The sequence below is a fragment of the Sinocyclocheilus rhinocerous genome, unplaced genomic scaffold, assembly GCF_001515625.1.
Source record: "Sinocyclocheilus rhinocerous isolate Xijiao unplaced genomic scaffold, SAMN03320098_v1.1 scaffold3292, whole genome shotgun sequence".
Classification (NCBI taxonomy): domain Eukaryota; kingdom Metazoa; phylum Chordata; class Actinopteri; order Cypriniformes; family Cyprinidae; genus Sinocyclocheilus; species Sinocyclocheilus rhinocerous.
The window spans coordinates 105,608-119,123 of NW_015662922.1; the positions used below are offsets into that span (position 1 = coordinate 105,608).

The window sequence follows — 13,516 nt, forward strand, 5'->3', positions numbered from 1 at the left end:
AGGTCAATTAATTTGAAAAAGTGAGGAATTTACGCATAAAAGTGAATAGTATAATAATAATGAATCACCCTGCAAAAAAAATTTTTTGAGTTAAAAGCAGCGAAAAACAATCAGATTTATCTACAAAAATTTGTATGTATTTTAAATTTTAAAATTTAATTTAATGTATGACTTGGATTCCTGTATCGGTTAATTTACATGCAGCGTCTGAACGAACTGATTCACATTCAAGCGATGCTGAAATGTACTAGAAAAGTTCAATAAATTTGAAAGTGCTGAAATTACTCATAATATAACTAATAAAGCACCCGATCAAATAAATATATATATATATATCTGAGTTGAACAACAACAAGATTTATCTACAAAAAAAGTCAAATGCATGACTCAAATGAGTCTGTGAATCGTTTTATGAATCTACATGCACCAACCGAATTCACTGAGCGATGTAGAAACTTGCTAGAAAGAAAAAAGTGTCCCTATTATGCCATTTTTAAGGTTGCTAATATTGTTTTATGAGTCTCCTAAAACAGGTTTACATGCATGCAAGGTCCAATCAGATTTATCTACAAAAATTTGTATGTATTTTAAATTTTAAAATTTAATTTAATGTATGACTTGGATTCCTGTATCGGTTAATTTACATGCAGCGTCTGAACGATTCACATTCAAGCGATGCTGAAATGTACTAGAAAAGTTCAATAAATTTAAAAGTGCTGAAATTACTCATAATATAACTAATAAAGCACCCGATCAAATAAATATATATATATATATCTGAGTTGAACAACAACAAGATTTATCTACAAAAAAAGTCAAATGCATGACTCAAATGAGTCTGTGAATCGTTTTATGAATCTACATGCACCAACCGAATTCACTGAGCGATGTAGAAACTTGCTAGAAAAGTTAAAGTGTCCCTATTATGCCATTTTTAAGGTTGCTAATATTGTTTTATGAGTCTCCTAAAACAGGTTTACATGCATGCAAGGTCAAAAAACACGTTAGTTTTCTCAAAAAATAGATTTAATTTTACCTCATTTCTAAATGATTCGTAAACGGCTTGTGCGAAGCAGTTCAAAGAATCAATCTCTCTAAACCCCTCCTTTCCGTGAGCCCTCACTGCTGTGATTGGTCAGATGGCGCAGTCCTTTGTGATTGGTCCAGAGCCGTAGAGAGATTGGCTCTGGATTGGTCTACCACATACAGCGCATGTCGGAAATGAAAATCCCATTGCCATGACGGAATGACAGCCCTGGAGACTTGTCAATACATAGAAAAGATGGTATCGATTGTACCTTACCAATTCGAGCCGGAGTCTAATGATGAAACGGTTGAAGTGGCTGAGCGACAAGAGACTGATTCACAAGCACGACTGGAGCAGGATGTTTCTCAGTGGTAAGTGTCAAGTGTTAACAAGTTTGTGGTAATTATAAGATGTGATAAAACAAATTTACTCTCACAGCGTAGGATACAGCGTCTTCTCGACATGATGATAACCACACAGATATTTTACTGTTTGTGGGCGGGCAAGTTGGCGACGTAGAACGTGGGCGGACATTATGCAAATGTGTTACTTCGTGACGTAGAGCCGTAACAGAATAAGATTCGAATTCCTGACGACTCATTTAGGCGACTCTTTTTTTTGATTTTTTTTTTTTGATAGACAATAACTTACTTGTCAATACATAGAAAAGATGGTATCGATTGTACCTTACCAATTCGAGCCGGAGTCTAATGATGAAACGGTTGAAGTGGCTGAGCGACAAGAGACTGATTCACAAGCACGACTGGAGCAGGACGTTTCTCAGTGGTAAGTGTCAAGTGTTAACAAGTTTGTGGTAATTATAAGATGTGATAAAACAAATTTACTCTCACAGCGTAGGATACAGCGTCTTCTCGACATGATGATAACCACACAGATATTTTACTGTTTGTGGGCGGGCAAGTTGGCGACGTAGAACGTGGGCGGACATTATGCAAATGTGTTACTTCGTGACGTAGAGCCGTAACAGAATAAGATTCGAATTCCTGACGACTCATTTAGGCGACTCTTTTTTTTGATAGACAATACCTTTATTTATCGTGCACTGTCGGCTTCACAACTTTACAGATAGTTTATGTTCACATACAGCTACATGAAAGGTAATATTCGAAAAGGCATAATAGGGGCACTTTAAATTCATTTGAAAAATTACTGAGTTTACACATAAAACAACTAATAAATGACCTTATCAAAAATATGAGTCGAAAACTTGGTGACAATTAACAAGAAAAATGGAACATGCATGAATTAATCTGTGAATCATTTTTGAGTCGCTTCATTTACAGTAGATGCACCATCCGAACAAACCGATTCAAGCGAAGTAGAAATTTACTAAAAAAGTTCAAAATTAGAGTCAAACAAGAAGATTTATCTACAAAAAAAAAATAAATCAAATGCATGACTCAAATTAATCTGTGAATCATTTTATGAACCTACATGCACCAACCGAACGAACCAATTCACTAAGCGATGTAGAAACTTGCTAGAAAAGATACATTCATTTGAAAAGTACTGAGTTTACACATAAAACAACTAATAAATGACCTTATCAAAAACATGAGTCGAAAACTTGGTGACAATTAACAAGAAAAAAAATGGAACATGCATGAATTCATCTGTGAATCATTTTTGAGTCACTTCATTTACAGTAGATACACCATCCGAACAAACCGATTTACTAAGCGAAGTAGAAACATACTAAAAAAAGCTCAAAATTTGAGTCAAACAACAAGATTTATCTACAAAAAACAAAAAATCAAATGCATGACTCTGTGAATCTGTGAATCGTTTAATGAACCTACATGCACCAAGCGAACGAACTGATTCACTAAGGCTTAAAGGAACACTCCACTATTTTTGAAAATAGGCTCATTTTCCAACTCCCCTAGAGTTAAACAGTTGAGTTTTACCGTTTTCGAATCCATTCAGCCGATCTCCGGGTCTGGCGGTAGCACTTTTAGCTGTAGCTTAGCATACGCTTAGCTTACGCAGCGCCTGAAAATAGTCCCCAGCACGCTCCCTGTGCAAGCAGGGGGTCACGTTGGTTATGTTGACAGTAGTTAGCCTATTTTCAGGCTCTGCGTAATATCATTGCGCCTGCTGCACCCATGGTACGGCAGCAAAGTTCCTTGATTATTACGCCGGAATGAGAGTATAGTTCCTAGCCATATCGGCCTAGAAAATCGCAACTTTTCATTTTCCATCACGATGTAACTACAGAAGAGTCAAGTTTTGAATAGGAAAAATAACTCTTTGGTCATTTTTGAGCGAGATGCTAACGGTCTAATCAGATTCAATGATCTTTGCTAAGCTAAGCTAAAAGTGCTACCGCCGGACCCGGAGATCGGCTGAATGGATTCGAAAACGGTAAAACTCAACTGTTTAACTCTAGGGGAGTTTGAAAATGAGCCTATTTTCAAAAATAGTGGAGTGTTCCTTTAAGCAATGCAGAAACTTACTAGAACAGTTCAACTCATTTGAAAAAAATGCTGAAATCAGCAACTGTCCAAATCGAAGCCATTCGCTCACAAACACACCTCCATCGAAACCGGGCCGTAACGGTTGATTCTGGGCCGTGATCCATTCAAATTCCCTCTGGCATTTAGCTTATGGAAGCAGCACAGAGAAAAGTCCTCGGCCAAAAGCCTATTGCAGAATAGCTCAGCTTTCATTTCAAAGCCCTGTCTTTAGTGGCTTTTTCCTGATTTAACTTTCTTCTGGCCCATTAAAAGTGTTCATAAAATTAGGTTAGCAAGTGTTTTTGCCATTAGCAGTTAGCTTATAAATAGAAATCTGAACTGCTGGACGGGTTTGGGATTGAAGCTAACCGCTAATAATGTGGCACTATGGGAGAAAAAGACAGTCTCTAAATGATCCCGGAGAAAAATAAAACATCGATGGTGATTAAAATGACATAAAGCAGAGAGTGTAGCATGAAATTAGCCGCTCTATTTTAGCAGAGAGGGCATTAATGTGTTCTGCATCGGGCCTCTGAGGTTGCATGGCATTTTTAGCAGCTAGCAGACGGTTCTCATTTGTCATTCGTAGTTGCATGCATGTGCATGAACAGATACACAATTCTCAGCACATGGAGAAAAATGAGACTATATCTGCAAAATGAAATCAAAACGGACACTTCTTAAGATTTTATCCCAAGATAATTCATGCTTTTATCTATAAACTTTGAGTCATTCACACAGACACAACACAGCTAACGTTTTTAGCATCTCGAGCCCTGAACCATGTGATATTAAGCTGATGTGTCAAATTAAAAGTATAGTTAAACTTTTTTTTTTACTTAAGTAATGTAAGCTGATTTCACATACAAATCAAAAACACTGGTAATGAAGCTAATGCAACAAATTCATAACCTCAGACAAACAAAAGCTACGAGTCAACTAGGGCTGTACGATTTGGGGATAAAATCAAATTGCGATTTTTCTTATTAGAATGACAATTTTAAAAGCATTTTTTTTTATTAAAATGAGCATTTTTTTAAAAATTTCTAAATAAATAAATTAATAAAAAAAAAAAAACAGGTTTGCAGTGCTTGTATAGGAATGCACAATTTGGCCAAAATTGTAATTATAAATCAATATGGGTTTAAAGTAGTAGTAGTAGTAGTAGTAGTAATAATAATAATAATAATTATTATTATTAAATGAAACTATAAAATTACTGAATAAAAAATTATTAAATTTGTAGTTTTTTTATGTAAAAAAAAAACATTGCCGTTTTGCTGTGCTTATTTGTAGGCCTGCACAATTTGGTTAAAATTGTGATTGTAAATAAAAATTATTAACATTTAATAATTAATAAATAAAATAAACAAGTAATAATTTATTTTAAATATTAATAAAAATATAATAAATTATTATTATTCAATACAAACATAAAAATTACTAAATAAAAACAAAATAAATAAATAAAAATAATTGAAAAACTAATAAAAAAATCTAACATTTTTGAAAAAAAAAAAAAGAATAATTTTATTTTGCAGCATTTTGCAGCATTTACTGCGAACCATGTCGCTCTGAGATGTTGCAGCTCACGTGTAAATGAACACAGTGCCGCATTTCACTCCGAAACTCACAGTGCGTGCATTTATTTAATTAAATCACAGCTAATCATATTGATTTGCTAATCACACTAAAGCTGGCCGCACACTAGACGATTTTCAAATCTTAACCGATTTGAAATCCATGGGAGACAACAGACATGAAGACAGTTTCAACCAATTTTTAGCTTTATAATCCTCTGAACGCGCACACTAGATAATTCGACCAGACCACACACTTGTCGATTGTCGGGACGATTTCAAGTGACACGAGATCTCACGGAGACTCGCGAGATCAAACGTGACTAGAGAAGAAAAACAAATAGAATACAATCAACGTTGTCAGCTGGCTCTCCCGGCGCGCGTTCTGTTTCACAGTGAAAAAAGCGTATGGGTGATGTATTCAGCTCTCGTGGCATGTTTGTGGCTTCAGCTATAGAAGCACACAGCATCCGGTAAGTGACGCTTGCTCGCTCTCATCGGCTATCGCGGATATCACGTCAGAGGCAGCCAGATCAAGAGTCGTAAATATCAAATATGTTTGATATTTACGATTTGAGTTTGGGGACGCTCCGTCTCAATCGGGAACAGTTAAATAATTAAATGACACCACACAATAGAGGATTTTTTGGACAGAAAAATCACTTGCGACAAGCTGCTAATCGGACCACACCCCCCCCGTCATTCGGGGGTGCAAATCGGGCTTAAAATCTGCCTTAAAATCCTAGTGTGGCCAGCTTAAGTCATATTGGGCTTCTGGTTTTATTCTGATTAATCTCGCGGCAGAGTCAAGTGATACATTTTACACTTTACATTTTACATTTGGCAGACGCTTTCATTCAAAATGACTTTATTTACTATATGGTAAAATCTGTGTGCTAGGTGGTAATTGTGTTCTTTTGCATTATATGTTATCAGTTCATGCAGTGCTCTGCTGTTCGAGCAACCAAATGCATGCTGGGAATCAAAAGGAATAAAAGGACTGTTGTTGCTTTTTTCCACCACTGGCACAGACAAAAATGCCTATATTCTGTCTGAAATGGATGCAACCGCAATGGTGCTTTTTACTAAGCACTGCAGTCAGAGGTGCATCACTAGCACACCAATCAAAATATCCGTTACCATCCGCACCCACTCAAATGCCAGCCAATAGGAAGTCTGCACGCCAGGTCCACGTCCTTGCCGGAGCTGATCACAGGCTCCAGGAACGCCAACAGCAAGGTAATTCATTCTAATTAGGCCGTTTGCCATTCCCGAGTCTGTCCTAACTCGGCCAGCTGCTGCCTGAGAATGCTGCTCTTCAATCAAAACCAGTGGCCGACTCTTGTCTTTGACCGCTGGGGAAACCATCAGGGCGACAGGGAAGAGCCCGACTCATGTTCGGCTATAAAACAGCACGGCGGTCGGCGGATGTTTAAATAGCCAAGCACGACTCAACCGAAGGTGCTTAACTGTTGTCTTTGGCCGTCCGGCTTGGTTCTTTTTCTAATAATGGCTAAAGTTTCATGCTTTCGAGCTGTAACAACATGGTACAAGGCAGCACCAATGAATATATTAAGGTCTTTCAAGCTTCATCAGGTGTGTGAATCTCAATTTGACAATGTATCCAAACACAAATCACATGTTGAGTAAACAGAGATATGTGTTCATAATTTGTATATTTTCTGGAGAGCTATGTACTGGACTGTACTTTTTAGCTTTATAATCCTCTGAACGCGCACACTAGATAATTCGACCAGACCACACACTTGTCGATTGTCGGGACGATTTCAAGTGACACGAGATCTCACGGAGACTCGCGAGATCAAACGTGACTAGAGAAGAAAAACAAATAGAATACAATCAACGTTGTCAGCTGGCTCTCCCGGCGCGCGTTCTGTTTCACAGTGAAAAAAGCGTATGGGTGATGTATTCAGCTCTCGTGGCATGTTTGTGGCTTCAGCTATAGAAGCACACAGCATCCGGTAAGTGACGCTTGCTCGCTCTCATCGGCTATCGCGGATATCACGTCAGAGGCAGCCAGATCAAGAGTCGTAAATATCAAATATGTTTGATATTTACGATTTGAGTTTGGGGACGCTCCGTCTCAATCGGGAACAGTTAAATAATTAAATGACACCACACAATAGAGGATTTTTTGGACAGAAAAATCACTTGCGACAAGCTGCTAATCGGACCACACCCCCCCCGTCATTCGGGGGTGCAAATCGGGCTTAAAATCTGCCTTAAAATCCTAGTGTGGCCAGCTTAAGTCATATTGGGCTTCTGGTTTTATTCTGATTAATCTCGCGGCAGAGTCAAGTGATACATTTTACACTTTACATTTGGCAGACGCTTTCATTCAAAATGACTTTATTTACTATATGGTAAAATCTGTGTGCTAGGTGGTAATTGTGTTCTTTTGCATTATATGTTATCAGTTCATGCAGTGCTCTGCTGTTCGAGCAACCAAATGCATGCTGGGAATCAAAAGGAATAAAAGGACTGTTGTTGCTTTTTTCCACCACTGGCACAGACAAAAATGCCTATATTCTGTCTGAAATGGATGCAACCGCAATGGTGCTTTTTACTAAGCACTGCAGTCAGAGGTGCATCACTAGCACACCAATCAAAATATCCGTTACCATCCGCACCCACTCAAATGCCAGCCAATAGGAAGTCTGCACGCCAGGTCCACGTCCTTGCCGGAGCTGATCACAGGCTCCAGGAACGCCAACAGCAAGGTAATTCATTCTAATTAGGCCGTTTGCCATTCCCGAGTCTGTCCTAACTCGGCCAGCTGCTGCCTGAGAATGCTGCTCTTCAATCAAAACCAGTGGCCGACTCTTGTCTTTGACCGCTGGGGAAACCATCAGGGCGACAGGGAAGAGCCCGACTCATGTTCGGCTATAAAACAGCACGGCGGTCGGCGGATGTTTAAATAGCCAAGCACGACTCAACCGAAGGTGCTTAACTGTTGTCTTTGGCCGTCCGGCTTGGTTCTTTTTCTAATAATGGCTAAAGTTTCATGCTTTCGAGCTGTAACAACATGGTACAAGGCAGCACCAATGAATATATTAAGGTCTTTCAAGCTTCATCAGGTGTGTGAATCTCAATTTGACAATGTATCCAAACACAAATCACATGTTGAGTAAACAGAGATATGTGTTCATAATTTGTATATTTTCTGGAGAGCTATGTACTGGACTGTACAATTTACAGTTTGTATAGCAAACACATTGGTTCTCTATTGGCATTCATATGTAAAATGTATACATATGTTGGGTAGACAATGGTATACACATTGATATAATCTAAAACATGAATATTTTAAATTCTAATATGAGATCACAAAATAAGAAGCTTATAAAAACAAAGAAAATTCTAAAGGTTTTCAAATTTATGTAACTGCCCTAATATTATATAGCACTTTTTTTTGTCCTGGTATTTTATTTTATTTTATTTTGATTATTTTTGGATATAGCCTATATGTTTATGTTCATTTTATGTTTTGTTGTTGTTGTTGTTGTTGTTATTCTGTCTTACATGCTTTAAACTGTACAGCATTGCCTTATTAAAAAAATTTACATTTTGAGTTATGAACAACTTTAGAGATATGAAATTTCAATAATCACTCAAAATACGCAATAATTCAATACGATCTCAAACCAGAACTCTCATAAGAACTCTAACTAGAACTTTTTAATAGCAAATGCATTTATATCTATAATAAAAGTCATTTTTATTGTTTTATTTATGAGTTTTAATAACTGTCAAAGCTTCACGAGTGAAATATGCTGAAATCTCAAATGTGTTTGGATACTAAACCTGCTAGAACGGATGCAATTTGGCAACAATGGCACTGATGTGCATTTTTGTAAATAAAACATTAACATAAATATTTAATTTACATCGTTTGTTGAAATCCATACGAACCTCAAAGGATTCATAAACATTTGTATGTCTCAGTATTATTTTAGTATTAGGCTAATTATAAACTCTTTAATAGAATTCAATAATATTTTGAATTAGCTTTTATTTGTATATTTTAAGTGATATGTACTTGTAAATTTTATTATTTTTTTAAACAAATTAGCTTTGCAAAACAAGTACTTATTTAATTTCAGTTAAGGCAACACGTCTAGTTTATTTCATTTAACGAAAACGATTTTTAATAGTTTTAGTTAACAATAACAACATTATGTCTCTGAATTCGTTCATAAGTAAGAGTTTATGTTGATATTTTACTTTTAAGTCTCTGTCCAAAAAGTAGCCCACTGAACGCATGTGGCTACGAATACTAATGAGATCACGTTGTAAACTCACTTTGTAGGAAGCATAAAGCACAGAGAAAGGACCTCTTCAAACTGTTAGAGCCCTCAATGAGGTCTAAATCCCGCACGGGACACTTAGGGACAGAGTTCTGACCCAATTCACAACCAAACAGGAAGAAATGGCCGAATCCTAACAAGATTTATTTTCATTTGCTTTCAAGACGCGGCGGAGGCAGGAACTAGCTTTCGCTCGCTGTATCTTTAAAGGACTTGAAGTTTTCTTGGCAGCTCAGGGAAGAACGGCAAGTTCAGCCAAAATAGACAATAAAGCAAAGGGGAGGAACATGCCAAAATGAAGGGGGCAACTAGTTCCAGGGCTTCATTTTTCCTTCATGATTCACGCTGGAAAAGAAAGCACTTCCCTGTCCTCAAATGAACTCTCGCCGCGCTCTGCGACTCTTACAAGGAAGCGCTGGGGGAGGGGACGGCCACGCGCATTTTTGCGCGCTCGCAGAACTGGGTCAACTGCAGACGAGTCAAAAGAAGCAAGAGAGGTAAACAAACCGGCGAAAACTCGCACGTACAGACACTCAGAGTCAACGAAAGAGACTCTTTTCTCCTCAGCTCTCGTGACTATCCAGACTCTCGCTGCAGCTGCGCGTGACTCCACTGTATTCAACAGATCGCGCTCTCGCGGCGGCCTCAAGTTCCCTCCAACTGTCCTGAGGTTCTTCTACTGATTATATGCTTTGTAGATGAATTAAACTGAAATGTTTTCGACACAAGGGAGATGCCAGATCGCTCACTGCGCGTGCAATTGTAAAGAAACAACACCCCATAAGAAGCTAACTTGATGCAAAAGCTTACATTTAGTCACTGCAGTTGTGGTTTTGTGACTTTGGAGCATCATTCATTTTAGTTTGTTTTTTATGCCTTCTCTAAATAAAAAAATATGTTCTTTTAAATGCATGCCAAATTAAAGGGAAAATGAAAATTCTGTCATTAATTACTCACCCTCATGTCGTTCCAAACCCCTAACACAAATTAAGATATTTTTGATGAAATCCGAGAGCTCTCTGACCCTCCCATATACAGCAACACAACTTAAATGTTCCCACGCCCAGAAACGAACAACAGATCAACAAATCTTCTCCTCCAAATCACATATTTCGCCATTGTGGAGCGTACCTCTGCATGTAAACAACGCAAGCGCATAGATGCTGCTGATATAGAAAGCGCATGCGCCTTGTTTACCTGTAGAGGAAAGCACGCACATGCGTCGTGGTACTCTCCATATTGGCGAAATACGTGATTTGGAGGAGATTTGTCGAATCAAGTCGTTATTTTTGTTATCTTTGCGCACAAAAAGTTCTCGTAGCTTCGTAAAATTGCGGCTGAACTCACATGAATTTTACTGATGTCCTTGCTTCGTTTCTGGGCGTGGGAACATTTGTTGCGTTGCTATCTAAGCAGGGTCAGAGAGCTCTCGGATTTCATCAAAAATATCTTAATTTGTGTTCCGAAGATGAACGAAGGTCTTACGGGTTTGGAAACGACATGAGGGTGAGTAATTAATGACAGAATTTTCATTTTTGGGTGAACTATCCCTTTAAGATTTAAAGCCACTTATGATTATTCGAAAATGATGATATGACAAATTCTGATTATTACAAATAACATCTACCACCAATGTACGATCACCGCATTGGACCAAAACCAGTTACCCAGAATGCTTTAGTGATGCACTAATAGGCGCTTTTACAGCAGCTATATGGCACCACATTGAAACCACAGTGACTAAGACGATATAGATGAGTCAAGCGTGCTGCCAAAACCACCAAACCACAGTCAAAACCCACAAAACTATCACTTTTGCTTGAGTCACTTTCAATAGCTCTGGCGAGCAGAAGCTGTAGTATCTGGCAGAGCACAGGAGATACTTAGATTCATCAAACTACATGAGAAAGCACATTCCACATGCAGTTAAAACCATACTGTACAAGTTGCATAAATCATTGTCATTTTTATGTTATAAAGTGGTGCTACACCAATTACATTTCTTTAGTGTGCAGTTATTAGAATATAGAATAATCGTAGAAGAATGAAATGTGACCACTGCACTTATGACAATGTGACATGATTTTGACGCAATCAAATATTAGTAACTTTTTGAGTTATTATAATTAAAAGTGCGTATTGAGCATTAAATGCTACTTTTTCCTTGTAAAGAACATTCTGTGAATCTTCAATAAAAGGACAGTTAGGTGATTATTACTCATATTAAATACCAGTCTGTACAATATCTGCACAAAATGTGATCATTTTGAACAGACTGAAGTTATTTTACAGATGACAAGTTGCGTTTTAGAAAATTAGACTCAACAGTGTTCTTGTTACTACACAAATACTGAGTAAAAATTATAAACGACATATAAATGAAATTATTTTGCCATTCTGTAATGTAAAGTTATCTGCTGACAGTCTGTTTAAGGGTTCTGCTCTTCTAAAACACACAGACTGCATTACCAAACTACTATTTACAACATGCACTGTTACGGTTATTTTAATTTATTTTATTCACAGTTTATGCATCACACGGACACTATAAAATTTACACAGGCCTATGGTAAATATAGTATTGTCAAACAGCCACAAAAAGCAATCAGTCAGTAGAGTACTGGTGTAAAAATTGCAGTTTGATAAGTTGGCTCAATTAAAAATAACTGGTGGCATTATAGATTTACTTTAGACCTTTATAATGTTTACATAAAAATGTGTATTTCCTATTGAAGCTGATTATGGCATATTTACACTTGTATGTTAAAATAGGTTTCCAATCTAAAGCCGTAAGGCTACTGGTGTGTATTTTCATTTGATACATAGTCAAAAAATCCTATAAAACTGTCTAAAGGTATCATAATATGGAAAAATCCTAACGGCATCAAATTTGGAGATACAAGTTTGTAAAATCATTAAAAAATTTGCTGATGTTCCACACTGCCCTTTTATTTTATGAGGACCACTGTATTCTCATTGTGAACTACTGAATGTTCTAAAAAATTGCTGAATGGTTCTAAATGATCAGAATACCAGAAAGAATCGCACAGAATTTATAATGCAGTATTAAACTATAACAGGTACACTCACCTTAAAAACAGCAGGAGGTCATTTCAGAGACTTGCAGTACTTCTGTTCAGTGTTTGAGATCCGTCTGGAATCTCTGAACCAGTTCCCTCAGCGTTCCAGTAAATTTAAGGGCGTCCTGGTGAAGGATTATTGTGCTGTGGGACAAAGAGAGAGCCGAACCCCACGGTAAACTCCGTGAACTCATTTGATCGCATCTGTGTTGTGTATCCTCGCGCGTCGTGCCGCTTCTTGGATTACGCTCGGTTACGCACTAGACGCTCCGCTTTCCACCATTTTATTTACACATGTAAAGAGGGAAAGCAACTTGAGAAGTGTCAAAATCACCGACTGGAATTTCGGAATGTAAATTAAGTTTGTATGCGGAACGATATAACAGCGATTTTGGAACGAGGGACGCTTGGATGTGGACTTTCGCGTCTGTTTGTTCCATCAACGCCCATTTCCACATGCCTGCTGAGGGAAAATCACCGTGTAAAACATGTTTAAGCTTTATTTCGCTCAGCATGTGTATCAGTTGAGAGGGAATTTGTATTTTGCAGCTGGAAGTGAGTATAAAGTACTTCATAAAAAGTTTGAGCTCACAGATGATTTCAAACTCACCTGCTTCTCTCCGACTAAAACCTCGACAATGATTACCGCAGTGAATATTGGGTAACAAACACTTCAATAATAACATTGATTTGGAAACGTTAATTGAAGCTTTACAGATCAAAAGTCATGTAGATGCAAATATATGTATGACGGTATATAAGCATGTTGAAGTTTAATGGCATTTCTAATTCTGTGAAAATACATGAGCAAAGTAAATTATCCAGTGCTATATATATATATATATATATTTATTTATTTATTTTTATTTGAAACGCATGTATTTACTTTTTTAAAAACTGACATGCGTTACAGGTTTATTTTTTGTTTTGTATGAATCTATGAATGAATTCTAGAGCAGTAGTGTAGGTGTGTATATATAATGTATTAAAAATATTGATATAATTTATTAAATTATAAGTGTGT

At 37.3% G+C, this 13,516-nt stretch overlaps 1 long non-coding RNA gene across 2 annotated transcripts in view; it reads right to left on the bottom strand.

The window, feature by feature from the left end:
* LOC107728335 (uncharacterized) overlaps window positions 1-13,289 on the bottom strand; it is a 51,808-nt gene extending 38,519 nt beyond the window's left edge. For both annotated transcript variants that reach the window (XR_001638454.1, XR_001638453.1), the window contains exon 1: window positions 12,503-13,289. This is a non-coding gene — a long non-coding RNA (uncharacterized LOC107728335). The remainder of the gene's footprint in view (window positions 1-12,502) is intronic.
* Window positions 13,290-13,516: the final 227 nt, after the last annotated feature.